The sequence below is a fragment of the Schistocerca americana genome, chromosome 2 (genome assembly GCF_021461395.2).
Source record: "Schistocerca americana isolate TAMUIC-IGC-003095 chromosome 2, iqSchAmer2.1, whole genome shotgun sequence".
NCBI lineage: Eukaryota > Metazoa > Arthropoda > Insecta > Orthoptera > Acrididae > Schistocerca > Schistocerca americana.
In genome coordinates this window covers 823,085,605-823,100,310 of record NC_060120.1, presented here as the reverse complement: position 1 = coordinate 823,100,310, position 14,706 = coordinate 823,085,605, and the positions used below count along the sequence as shown (strand labels likewise).

Sequence of the window (14,706 nt, the reverse complement as noted above, 5' to 3'; positions counted from 1 at the left end):
TCCTTGTAGAGACGGCCAGCAGCCATCTGTTGCGACTGTGCAGGTGCACAATCACCATCAAAGAGTCTTGCAGAGAATATAGCAAGTCCATAAACCACCACTTGTGCACTCAGGAACTTTTTGTAATTGTCCTTAGAACCAGTAATGCTGTTAATCAGTCCCTTGCTGAATTATTAACACTCGTCCAAACACTAACAGTCCTCTTTTTTTCACATATTGTGCATATACTATGACCAACAAAAACGTGTGCAGTGAAATGCAACTTACAAGTTACTTAATTTGATGAACTGGTGTCAATTACAATTATAAATTTACAACATAAGAATACAATTACAAAGGTACAAAATACATCATTCAAGAACATAACAATACAGATAACATTTGTAGTAAAACAGGCTTTACAAAAGAATAGAAATAAACATGTACATCAGTGTTACAAGAATTATGACATAAGTTCATTCATAAAAGATCAGAATAACTTTCGAAACCTCAACATGAGCATTAAAACAAAACAGAATAAATAATGTCTAAACATCTTTACGAAGTAAAGAACATAGTATTTGAAAAATTCTACAACATAAATCTTATTAGCTAAACACATAATGACAGGAAAAACACAAATATACAAGAGTACACAAACACATAGCAGAATAACATAGGGGGAAAGGACAGGGTTTGTTTTCAGTGTTACATTTGGTACTGCAGTATTTTGCAAACAAAACCTTTTTTTTTCTTGGAGATCTCCCTTCGTTCATCATTGGTCCCAAAAAGTTCTATCTATACCTGCTTTCTGTACTTTTTTTGTATAACTTCTCAATGCATTTTTTCCAATTCATCGCAACTCATTCTCTTATATAGTCTACCCCCTCTTAAGCTAACTTAAATCTACTGAGCTCAGATGCATAAACTGAGGGACGAGGCAATGCAGCAACACAAAACAATTAAAACATACAACAATGACAAAAAAATGGAAATTGGCAAAGCGAGCTACAGTAAATCTAAATTACCAAGCAATGCAACATTACAACTAATATGACCCAATGTGCAGCAACAAGAAAAATAAATCAGTAGTAAAACTAGCTTAACAGAGTAATACAAAGTGAAATTTAGTAGCACTATGCCTGGCACACAGCAGCAGCAAATGTAATAACTTATATCTAAACATGACAAAGCTCAAGCAGAAAAAGTATTACAGTAAAAATGGCCATGTTTAATACCTGTGTCACATCTTAACACTAGAGTGATGCATCACAAAAACTTACTCTGCAAGAAAGTTACCAAGTCATTAAAAAATTATTTATGCAATTCCTGTGAAGGGAAATGTCTATTTGTGCTCTCTTTTCTAAGAAAGTATATCACAAACGTATTCTTTACTAGGTCTGTAGACAGAAAATAGTGATATTAGTACATCTATCAAATTTTATAATAACCAATGCTGCAGTGCAGCTAGAAACTAGATATTAAAGAAAATGAGCAAATATGTACAAAGGAAGGCATGAAACATCATTCATTAGCCATATGGCATTTCATAAGGCAGTAAAAAAATCTCTCAACTAGAAAGACAGTAGTCATAATCAGGTGTATAGACATAAAAATATTTCTCATCATTTCATTAGGCATTTCAGTGAATATCATATATTAAGAGCTCCACAGTGTTATCATATGTTTTCAAGTTTGAGCGTGTCGTACTTGCAATGCTTTTGACAAAGAAATGTCAATAGCGAGGATAATGGCCTCTTTTTTTTCACCTAATGGCTTTCTTTTGTCAGACAACTATCTCTAAGCAGGGTGCCCAAAACGCATTTCGTCAAGGTCACTTACCTTTCTAACTGAAATATTTACGACAGCAGTTTCTGCTACAGTGACAGTCTCATATAAAAGTATTTTCACAGGTTGAGAATTTGAGTTACAAATGTGTAGAAAATAAAATCCTATAAATTTAACAGCACTGTAATACATTCACGCATGTACACACATTTCATAATTCTTAAAGTACGATTCTTGGTTTCCAACATCCTTTTCCACAAATCAGAGTCCCTAACCATTACTCCTTATTCCTTACCTTATTATACATATACATATTCGTCGACACTTCTTCAATATTTCATCATAAGAAATACGCAGCACAATCAAATTCCTCATATACGGTAGCATCACCTTATTGATCATAAACGTATCTCAACAGCATAACACACATCGTCATCGTAATAATATCATAACATCTCAGTCAATTCTCAAAATCGTCGTAGCTTCCTCCAATAATTTCAAAACTTACAAAAAAAATGCTCTGCTCATTTCAGTAGTGTCATCTACCTCGAACGTACTTTAAAAGTCATGATCCCATACCAGATACATCATTCAAAGCTCTCATAGTATCACAATGGTTCCGAAAAATATGAAGGGTTCACACAGTACAGACAAAATACAATTTCATAAGTGTGAAGTTATCCAGCTGTGTAATTGCGTAAACATCTGTCACTGGCATAGAAAAAAAAATGTTTGTCTCTCTCAGTTAAATGATCAGATAGCTGTGTAATTCTGTCTTAGAGAAATATGGTACCAATGTGTAAAGTTGGATTAACAAATACCATATTAGCTAAGGCTCCTTGTGCTTGCCAAACACATGATACACAAAGTAAGCGTGTACCCCCCTGAGGATTAATGTAATTATACCCTCACATGTTACAGATTACAGCAATGGAATGCAATATATCACAGAAAACTTTTTTTTGTAATTCAAAAATCTTGAAAAATAAATGGTTTAAGTACAAAATTAATCACTCAAATGCGTGTCCTGTAGCGCTAAATGTGCATCTTGTTGTAAGATAATTCTGTGGAAGTGTCGTAGTTATCGTCCTCTGTAAGCAAAGTTCTGCTGAAGTCAGTGTACATATCTCATCATAAACGAAAGTGAAATGCCTTGCGTATAGATATCGTAGTTATTACATACCTTACCGTGATCAAGAAAGTGCTATAATGTAACGTATTGTTGTGCTACGGAAAAGGCTGTCTCATTGCAGCTGTACCACAAAAGTTACTACTAAAACATGTTTTACTTTCCAGAATAATACATAAAACTGTGCAGACATAAAACAGAAACACCGCAAAGGCAACTTTGTAAATTGTCACTCATTAGTAGCGTCATGATAGAATCGTGTACCTGTCACATAAGCTAACCACTGTGTCATCTGGTATCTCACAGAAAGTACTTTAAATCCAGAACGTATTTTCAAGTAAACCAAAATGTTGCATTAAAATCTCATTAGCAGTACCAGTATATGTTCTAAGTATGTAAGTCTTATAGTCGTTACGTAATTGTGCAACTAAAAAGCAAGAATGTACACACACAATAATACTGTGTCGTATGTTCATCATAACAATGCATTCGTAATTTCTGTTTAAATATGTTCTCTTGGTTCTTGACTGGATATTTAACTTCAAACATTGTTGCATGTTAACAGTTTCTTAAGTCTGACAAAGCATACTAGAAATGTGAAGTGAAAAATTTTATGGCAAAGACTAAGTTAAAAAGCAGATTATCTTTGAATAAACGGTTTTACATATGAAATGTGGTGCAATCCTGTACTCTTCCTAGTACGCAGAGTTTCAACTTCAACGCAATTATCATGTGGTATACGCCGGATTCTGTAAGGTCCATTGTAAACTAGAAAGAATTTGTGACTCAAGTGTTTCTTCTTATGTAATAATGAATGAGCTTTAATGAGAACTTTCTGATCAATGTATAATTTCTTTGCATTTGCTTTGCCGTGTAGTTTTCTCCTTTTGTCTGCTGCGGATTTTATATTTTTAATAGCCAAATCAATTATGTCCTTATGTCGAAGTTTACGTGTATTCGGGAAAGGTACAAGCTCTCTGATTCTGTTCGGTGGTTCTTCATTCTTCAGTACAAGAGTAGGTGGTAAAGCAGTGGAGTCATGAGGCATTTCATTCAGCACATTTTGAAATAAGTGTAAATATCTGTCCCAATGCTGATGCTTTCTGTGACAATAAAGTCTGCAAACCTTATTGATTTCTTTCATAATCCGTTCAGACGGGTTACAATGTGGTGAGTTCAATGAAATAAAAACAGGTTTGATTTTATGATTCCGAAGCATGCGTGACCAAACAGCAGATCTGAATTGCGGTCCGTTATCTGAAACGACTTTAGCAACGTGGCCAACTTCACGTAAGAAATTTTTAACAAAGGCGTTGGATACAGATTGTCCAGTGGCTTTACGTAACGGAGTGAAAGAAACAAATTTTGAAGTAAGTTCAACAGCGACTAGAACGTACGAAAATCCATTCGATGTTCTGACAAGGGGTCCCAAGAGATCAACAGCAGCAAATTCTTTTAATTTAGAAGGAATGATAGGAAACAATGGAGCACGATGTGACATAGTAGATGGTTTCGCCTTTTGACAAGGTTTACAAATAGACAAGACTCATCGAATTCTCTTTTCCATATTGTTAAAATAACAAGTCGTTAGAAGAATATGATAACATTTTCGTGGACCAAAATGTGCGTAGCTGAAATAAATGTACCAAATGAGCTTATTAACAAAATCGTCTGGAATGCAAAGTACCCATAGCTTGTCATCAACAGTGCAGCGTTTGAAGAGTATGTTGTTTCTAACAAGATAATAATGCCGAATCTGAGTGTGTGTCTTTTCATGCCATTTACTTTTGATGTCTTTCCAAATCGGATCTTTATCTTGTTCATGAGCAATGTCCTTTAAAGATGTGGCGATTAAGTTTTCAAAGGCGACTTTCTGAATGTAAAGAATACTGAAATTTTTCTCGAGGTTGCCTTCTGTGTTACTTATCTCAAGCCCAGCCGGTGCGCGTGACAGTGCGTCCGCAACAATATTCTCCTTGCCGGGAATGTAGACTATTGTGAAGTGGAATTCTTGCAGAAACATTGCCCAACGTTTTAACCTGTCCTGATTTAATTTTGAAGACATAATAAATTGTAATGCACGATGATCACTGTATTCTTTTACGTGCTTACCAGAAAGAAAGAAACGGAATTTATTAAATGCCCAAACGATAGCTAAAGCTTCTAATTCAGTAACGGAATAATTTTTTTCAGATTTTGTTAGCACTCGGCTAGCAAAAGCAATGGTTTTCTGAAAAGTAGTGTCATTTTTTGTGGTTTCTTGAAATAAATGGCCACCAAGACCGACTTTAGAAGAATCCGTGCTAAGGCAGAAATCTTGTGACAGATCTGGATGATCTAGTATTGGCGCGTTAAGTAGCGATTCTTTCAAAGACTTGAATTCCAACTGTGCTTGTTCGTCCCAGTTCCAAATAGTATTTTTTCCAATGAGAGAACAAAGATTTGGTGTAACTAGAATTTGCATATTCAGAAAATGACGGTAAAAGTTTAATAGACCTAGAAAACTTTGGACTTGTTTTTTTGTGGATGGAACTGGAATGGCTCTGATTGCTTCTAACTTTTCAGGATCCGGCTGAATCCCTTCAGAAGAAATAATATGTCCCAAAAACTTCACCTTTCTCCTACCGAACTCAAACTTTTCCAAGTTAACTGTAATTCCAGATTCTGCAAAAATATGTAACAAGCTGTTGAGGATGCAATTATGTTGTTCCCATGAGGCTTCTGCTATCAGAATATCGTCCACATATAAGGTGATGTGACGTTTCAAGAACTCAGGTAATATGGAATTTAGCCCGCGAATGAACGCTGCCGAAGAAATGTTCAAACCAAAAGGAAGTTTCCGAAATTGATAACAAACGCCGAAACAAAGGAAAGCTGTGTATTTTCTACATTCTGGATGAAGTTCGATCTGATAAAAACTGGATCTGAGATCAATAGAAGACAACGCTTTTACACCATTAAAATTTTGAAGAAGTTCTTCCAACGTTTGCGGCCTGTCTGTTTCAGGAATGATGATAGTATTGATTTGTCTCGAATCTAAGACAAGCCTGATCGATCCATTTTTCTTCTCAACAACATGTAATGGATTGTTGTATGAGCTTACTGCAGGCTCAATAATGCCCTCGTCAAGCATAGATTGCATTTCTGTTCTAACACGGTCCCTATAATGTGCCGGAATTACATATGGTCTAACACAAAATTTAGTATGCTCACGAACACGAAATTGGTATTGAAATCCCTTGATTGTTCCTGTTTTGTGAGTAAAAACTGTGGAATGTACTTGTAAAATCTCAAAAAGGTCCTGCCTATCAGTGTCATTACAATTCTCAATTGTTTGAATTTTATTCTGAATTAGCTCATTAGTATCAAATGCGCCGTCGATATCATCCCTGTCAGTACTTGCAGAGTGATTGTTAGTGTCAAGTTCCGCCGAAAATTCCGAACTGTTGTCTAACAGAAGGTAAAGCCGATTAATTTCTTCGTCATGGTTTGAGAGCCAATCTTCAAATTTCAAAGCTACTGACTTACCATCTTTCTCTAAACTTATTTCAGCATCGTGAAAGTTTAAGATTGCTTTGTATTCATTCAAAAAGTCTACTCCCAATATAATTTCCGTCGACAATAATGGAACAATAAGAAAGTTCATAGAGAAGCTGTGACTTTGACAAAAGAAATCTAAGTTGGTTTGTTGGCGTACATCTACACTTTTTCCCACGATTGCACCTTGTAATTTAATCCTACGTAACGGAAGTGTGGGGCAATCGTTCGATTTGTTGCATTTGCTAAAGGCTGTTTCACTAATTACTGAAATGGGACTGCCAGGGTCAAGTACTGCCGTAAATTTTACGTCATTTACTGTAATGTGAATCACAGGATATGCAATGTTGTTATGTTTTACGTCGTGTTCCTGGAGTAAGATGTCCCTAATGTCTTCCATTTTTACGTAATTACTAGCTACGGCAGCTGCGTCGTCAGTTTCAGAAGTACGTTTTGTGGCTGCCAGCGGTACGAGTCATTGCCTATTGTCTCTTTGTTGGCGCGCGTCGTTATAGGGATTTGGAGACCTAACTTCTACAAATTCACCGTGTCGAGAGGGCCCTGCCCTGTTTGAATTTCGCCAGTTCTGATGCAATTCAGGTCTGTCGTTACGATCATATCGTCTGTCGTCATGTCGGTAGATTCCATAGTTTCTTTTTTGTCGGTCACATGGTGGAGAATTTCTCCCTGAATTGTAACTGCGCGCTGGACCGTTACGTCTAAATTTATTCTATCTCCCTTGATAATAATTATTTTGGTTCCCATATTGTCTGTTTCTCTGATCGTCTCTGTGATAGTCACTACTGCGGAGAGGTGATCTTTCCCTGTAATTATTACTACTCTGCCAACGGTTATCATACGGGTGGTGTCTGTTTTGGTCACGATTTGTGTTGTGAGAATAGCCTTGTCGTGTTCAGTTATTATTTCTTTCATCGCGGAATTGCGACGGACGTGACCTGTAATTGTTGTGTTCCTGTTTTCGCGTTCCGCGATTGTCAGTGTCAATTTTTTTAATTCTTGTAAGAGTCCCTGAAAAGCTTCAATGTCGTCTTTGCAACGTCCTGCCAAAATAATATGTCGTAAATGCTCAGGTAATTTGATTAAGCAAATGCGGATGAGTTCTGAGGGGCTGTATGGGTTTGACAGGTACTGATTCTTGTGCAACAAACGTTAGCATACGTTTGCTAAGACTTATATCAGTTGCTATTTATGTTACAAGTCTTAAACTTGCTGTAGCTCTATTGTTTGATATATTTTATATTCTGGTTGAACCTAAATCCTCTATAATTAAATTTCAAGTACTTAATCTACTACACTTAGGTACATTTTAGTAACAAAATTAGCTTTTATTTAATTACTCAAAAACTATAAGAGGTAGATTAACGTGGACTCTCTTATTATTTTTGGGGTGTACTGAAGCATAAAACAAATTTTCAAGTTTCTAAGTCCATTATTTAGCGCCTGTTATTTTTCCGAAAAACGTGGATTCTGGCATTAATTTTTCTTTTATGATTTTGGAAACCAGCATCATTTATTTATGACTTCTAACTGCACCTTCTGACCAAATTCTTGTTTCCTAGCGTCATTACTTAGCGCCTCTGATTTTTCTCTTAAAACGGCATTTTTTCGTAAACTATTAAGTTTAGAACATCGAGACTTGGTATTTGGAACATTATTACACTAAACTATAATTTACCAAAACTTTAAACATAAATTTTGATTTTGAATTTCATACTAAATTGTGGTGCAATGCTTGTGCGCTACATGCAGACGCGTTAAGGTGACGTGGCGCTACTAGCAGTGAACTGGGGTAAGTCCCGGCGCACTCGCTAGCCTCTGTATCTCACACATGATACAGCGCTTGGTTTGCTTCAAAATGGCGGAAATGATGTATATGTTGATCTCTATTCCAGTTTTCTCTACAGATGCCAGAACTCTCGGAACCGAGGTGATGCGAAATTTTTTGGATGTGTATATATTTTTAGATGTTAGTAATATTTTCTTTTTATCGAAAATACTGTAGCATTGTGCACCCTACGCTACACTGTCTTTCTTGCATCGAATAATAACAATAATAACCTCACTTCGGAAAAAAGCCCAAAAACAACAAATATGGAGATCATCCATCCATAATTTAGAATTTAAGACTGGTCATTTGACAATATCCGCGAACACCAAAAAGAAAATCACTCTGAGCAAGTACGCAGATATGCAAACATGGATACGGATCATTATTTAACCAGAATCAAGATTAAATTCACGCCCAAAAGAAGATTCGAGAGGAAATCACCGGTGGTCCTAAAACTCTATCTACACAAAATCAATGACTAAAACACCCAAAAATGAGAAGAACAAGTTTGGGAGAAATTTCAAACTAAAATCATCAAAGCAACGAAACATCTGATCCCTTTTCACAAAAGAACCAAAACACCGTTGGTGGTACCAAGAATGTGAAAGAAAGAAGGCATTTCAAAATTACATTTGTAACAAATTAGGAGTTTCTCTAAGTTAGCAGCCAAGATATTAAAACAAAATAAACAAAAATATGTCAGTGGCGCACTGGAGTCAGCGGAAGACAATTTCAAAAATTACAACACACGAGATTTCTACAAGAGTTTTGCGGCCAAGTCAAAGGGTACTCTGCTTTAGAAAACAAGTTGGTAAACTAGCCGTGGCAAAGAAAATTGCCAAGAACTAGCCACTTACTTTTCACATTGTGTAAACTGTTCGGAAACCAAAGACAGATTCCCGAAAATACATCCAAGAATAATAACAGAAAGATCGTCACCAACAATACAAGAACTTAATTCTCACATCAAGAAACTTAAGAACAAAGCCTAAGGGGAGGACGGAATTGTAGCTTAACTCTTAAAAAATATATCCCCAAATCACTCAAAGAAATTACCACAAATAACCCGAAACATTTGGAAAACCGAAAAAAATCCTGGATGACTAGAAAAGTGCTATAATTAATCGGGTACATAAAAAGGCAACAAATCAGATGTGAGGTTTGTTTATTAATACATAAATCTTCTGCTACCAGTCACGATTTTTCTTTATTTTACTTTTCGCACGACGCGTTTCGAGAAATAATTCCCATTTTCAAGTGCGTTTTTTGTCTGTATTTAGCCATTTCTTCTGATGTTGTCAGTGTGTGTGAATCTGCTTCATTTCGTTGACTTTTACTGCAATATATAAGAAACACGTGAATTTTTAGTTGGGTATCAGTTCTTTTTGTGAAGTTAGTGGTGGAATTTAGAAGAATTTGTACTTACAGTTTTCTAATGGTCCATTTGTGCAGAGTCTCACACACACTAAACATCACACACAACTTGTTGTACACTTTACACATAGAAAATATCAACAAAACAGTTGTAAAGATCTTCTTACAGGTAGTCCACAGAGATAAAATTATAGGTCTTTCAGAGATTATATGTTTTTGTACAGAGGTTATATATCTTAACAATTTGGCTCATAAATTCCTTATCTTTATTTTACAATTGTGCTTATTTCTATGTTTTACTATTTTTATTTAAGTATATTATCGAAACATCTGAATAAATTCACTGATTCACTTTCAAGTTTTTCATTTAATATTTTATCTTCATATTTTCTGTAATGTGAATATATCTCCACTTCTTCAAGTAAATCCATTTTGTGTCATTCATTTAGTGGATGGAGTACATTGACATTTTGCTCTATTTTTCCAAATGGGTGTTCTGTATTATGTACGTGTTTTGCTATTGCTGATGTAGTGTGTTTGCTGTGTGTGTATGCTCCAATGTGCTCAATGTACCTGGTGTTGAAATTTCGATTTGTTTGTCCTATGTAGAACTTGGAGCACTGCTGGCATTATACCTTGTACATGCCAGAGTCCGAATTTGGATCATGACTACACTTTATTTTATGTATTAGTTTTTGTTGTAGTTTATTATATGTTGAAAACCCAAATTTTTACACTGTGACTTTTGAAAACATTTGCAATCTTCTGTGATACATTGCGCATGTATGGCACATTAGATATACACTTGTTTTTCTCTTTTTCTTCTGTGGTGCAGTTTGTACCGGGGTTTTTCTTCACTTTGTCTAAGATTGTGTCAACCGTGGAAGCATTGTAACCATTGGCAGCTGCAATCTTTTTCGCTATGTTTATTTCTTGTTGAATATTTTCTTGGTTCAATGCCCTATGCAGAATTGACCTGTATGCTGCCTGTTTATGGATATTTGGGTGACATGAGGTTGCAGGGATACTTTTATTCTGCTCATGTCCCACTGTAAATTTGATTTTCTCATATAGATTATGGAAATGATTTAGAATGTCTGTGATGTCTTTGGTATCCCCTTTCACTAACAGTAGTGTGTCATCTACATATCTCCTATAAAATTCTATTTTCTTTAGGCAAGGTTTTTGGCTGTCATCGGCAATAGCAACACAGATACATAATACAGAACACCCATTTGGAAAAATAGAACAAACTGTCAAAGCACTCCACTGACTAAATGAAGGACACAAAGTGGATTTACTTGAAGAACTGGAGATATATTCACATTACAGAAAATGTGAAGATAAAGTTTTAAATGAAAATCTTGAAAGAGAATCAGTGATTTTCTTCAGATGTTTGGATAATATACTTAAATAAAAATAGTAAAACATAGAAACAAGCACAATTGTAAAATAAATATAAGTAATTTATGAGCCATATTGTTAAGATAAATAACCTCTGTACAAAAACATATAATCTCTGAAAGACCTATAATTTTATCTCTGTGGACTACCTGTAAGAAGATCTTTACAACTGTTTTGTTTACATGAGATGTTTTCTATGTGTAAAGTGTACAACAAGTTGTATATGATGTTTAGTGCGTGTGAGACTGTGAACAAATGGACCATTAGAAAACTGTAAGTACAAATTCTTCTAAATTTCGCCACTAACTTCTCAAAAAGAATTGATACCCAACTAAAAATTCGCGTGTTTCTTATATATTGCAGTAAAAGTCAACGAAATGAAGCAGAGTCACGCACACTGACAACATCAAAAGAAATGGCTTAATACACAAAAAAAGCTCTCGAAAATGGGAATTATTTCTCGAAACGTGTCGTGCGAAAAGTAAAATAAAGAAAAACCGTGACTGGTAGCAGAATATTTATTTATTAATAAAAAAAACCTATTGCTTCTACAGTCGCAGGCTTTCAAAAACCATTTATAATGGATCAAGTCAAATCAGATGTGAATAACTATAGTGGAATCTCCCTCCTACCGGTCGCCTACAAAATCCTATGAGGCTGTCTCTTGAGAAGAACACAGAACAGACTGAACAGGACATGCCCAAAACAAATTTTTTACTCAGAATGCGAACACTCAGACAAACTATTCTAGTACACACATCGGTAGACTCAAAAAAAGAGCACAACTCGATAGATAGGTTCTCACTATTCCAAATTTAAGGAGAGAGGGGATTAGATCACAAAAATGAGAACTCATAAAACAAACACTAAATGGCACGAAATCTAAAGCAAAATTTATGGAGGAACTCTCAGAACCCTTCGACGTTCAAACAAGTGTGAGGCAAGTAGATGGACTTTTTCTTAGTCTGTTCGACGTCGTCTTAGACAAGACTAGGGAAGAACGGGAAAAAGAACTCGAGAAACGTACGTTTTGTAAGCCAATACTACCGGGCTCTCCCAAAGCTAAACTCTACGTACCTTGCCTCGCGTTTGCGGACGACCTGGTGATATTTACGGAGGACGAAGAGACTGCTGTCGAACAGCTCAAGGCATTTAAAGAAGTGCAGATAAAGTAGGGTAACAAATCTCTTTAGAGGTAACTGAATTATTATGTTGAAGGGCAGGAATTGCGAGCCTGAAAACAAAATACGGTACAATCTGCAGGGTCCCGTACTTTTAAATACCTCTGAGAATTTATCAGACCGGCATCAAAATCGCCTTCAAAACGACAAAAAGGCTGTTATGGTTAGACCGAAAATCTCTACAACAAAATATCCATGCCAAGACAGAAAAAAATTCGGCATTACAACACAGTCATAAAATCAATAGTCCATTAAACAATTGAAACACTTAACAGGAAAAACAACTTGAAGAAATCAAAAAGAAGAGAGAAAGCTCATTAGGAAAATTTTAGACGATTACTGGCTACAAGCAACCAAAACAACAAAAATTTTCAAATAACTACACTGGCGGTAAGTAAAGGCGAATGAAATTCTTTGGTCATCTCAACAGCCTAACAGGAAAGCGACTGACAAGAGGGATCGTAGACCATGTAACATTACTTAAGAACTCAACACTTCGGCTGAACAAAACTCGAAAATACCTGAAAAAGACAAAAATGAGACCAGCCGACACTTTAGAAAGAGACAGCTCCAGACGCAAAGTAGTCAAATGGAAAGTTACATCGTAACAACCAAAATGAAAACAGTAAACTCTAAAGGGATCAGAAGAATGCAAGAAAGCCTTCTCGGAAAGAATGATAGCCTACTGGAGTAACAAGAACCTAAGGAAAATCTGATTGAGTCATTTCAAAAATGGCTCTGAGCACTATGGGACTTAACATCTGAGGTCATCAGTCCCCTAGAAGTTAGAACTACTTAAACTTAACTAACCTAAGGATATCACACACATCCATGCCCGAGGTAGGATTCTAACCTGCGACCGTAGCAGTCGCGCGGTTCCGGACTGAAGCGCCTAGAACCGCTCGGTCACCGCAGCCGGCTGATTGATTTTCTTAACGTCATTTAATAATAATGATAGTGGTAGTGAAAATATATGGAATTTATTATACTATTATTATGATACGAAACACAGTTTACGTTGTTATTAGAATAATATTATTACTGTATACATAGTATGAAATTTGTTGAAAGACAGATTATTACAAAAATAATGGGGGCAATAAAAGCAACAGAGCGTTCCAAAAGAAATAATGAGGAGACCTACAAAAATATAAAGAAAGAAAATATCAGGATCAATAGCAAACCGGCGGTTAATCTACTTCGGACACTCCTACTAAATAAATGAGAACAGGCTAAAGGAACAAGTGTTCCTGTATTTCTGGGAAAACAAATCAACAATTATACCAGTTGCAGAATTAAGAGAACAGAAAAAAAGCAATGTCAAAGAATTGGAATCAAAAGAGGGAAACTGCTCCAAGAACAAAATACTAAATTGAGAACGCTTCCAAGGCAGAAAAAATAAGAAATCAGGAACAGTGTGGACGGAAGAAAGGAAAAGACACGATGTACAGAAGATGGAGTAATCGAAAAATAGGATGCAACACGGAAAAAGAGAAACTGAAGTTATTACGTGATCCCAGTCGGTCAATCCGAAGATTAAAAAAGCAAACCGTAAAAAACGTTTTAAAAATGTTGGAATGTTGACTGGAACTGTAAAGTAGTGACAGCTTAAATGTAATGCTGACTTGAATGAATGGCTCGAATTACACAGTAAGATAAGAAGTTATTAGTTGCACGCGCCAGCTTTTGAGGTATTTAATGTAACATCATAGTTGTTCTCGATCCAGATTCCCCTATCTTTCTCATCTTCTGCCTATAAATTTATCTCTGACAATAGCTCTTCTAATTCCCACTTCCTATGTTGTTTTCTTCAGAACAGCTGCAGCGCACAAAATCCACTCGTTGAAAGAGTAACAACGTTGTAAATTTCGTTAAGCCGCAGAATCCACAGCCTTGGTGACCACGCAATTACAGTGATTTCTTGTTCTGTATCCCCTAGTATTCTCCTTGAACTTGCGCTGTTGGTCCAGATGCGTCATTACGTCGGCGAGCGAAAGCGAAGAGCGAAGCGTGTGAGCGGGACCGACGGGTGGGAGCTGTGACGTCACTCCGCATTGACACACTTGGCGCCGCGCCGGTGGAACTTGGCACGCGTGGAGCATGCGTAGAAGTGGGGGCAGCCACGTAGTCGATACTCGCAACCGTATCATATACAGCCTGTAGTCAGGATGGCCGAGCGGTCTAAGGCGCTGCGTTCAGGTCGCAGTCCACTTCTGTGGGCGTGGGTTCGAATCCCACTTCTGACAAATATTTTCAACCGTCGTGTCACGCACAGTGAAGATATAATTCACATGATATAACAGAACTAAGAATTATGTCATACTTTCTCTCTTTTTGCTGGCTTTCAAAATACACATGTTGGAATTGTTATTCAATCAGGTTACTACTTCCCCAATACAGCAGTTTCCAAACATTGAGTGGACTGAGATTTGGAAAAACATTAGTTCTAATGTGCTCACGTCTAA

At 36.4% G+C, this 14,706-nt stretch overlaps 1 non-coding gene across 1 annotated transcript; it reads left to right on the top strand.

Annotated features, from left to right (window-relative positions):
• The first annotated feature begins 14,403 nt into the window (after positions 1–14,403).
• Trnal-cag lies at positions 14,404–14,487 on the top strand. The gene has a single exon. It is a non-coding gene; the product is annotated as a tRNA-Leu (tRNA).
• Positions 14,488–14,706: the final 219 nt, after the last annotated feature.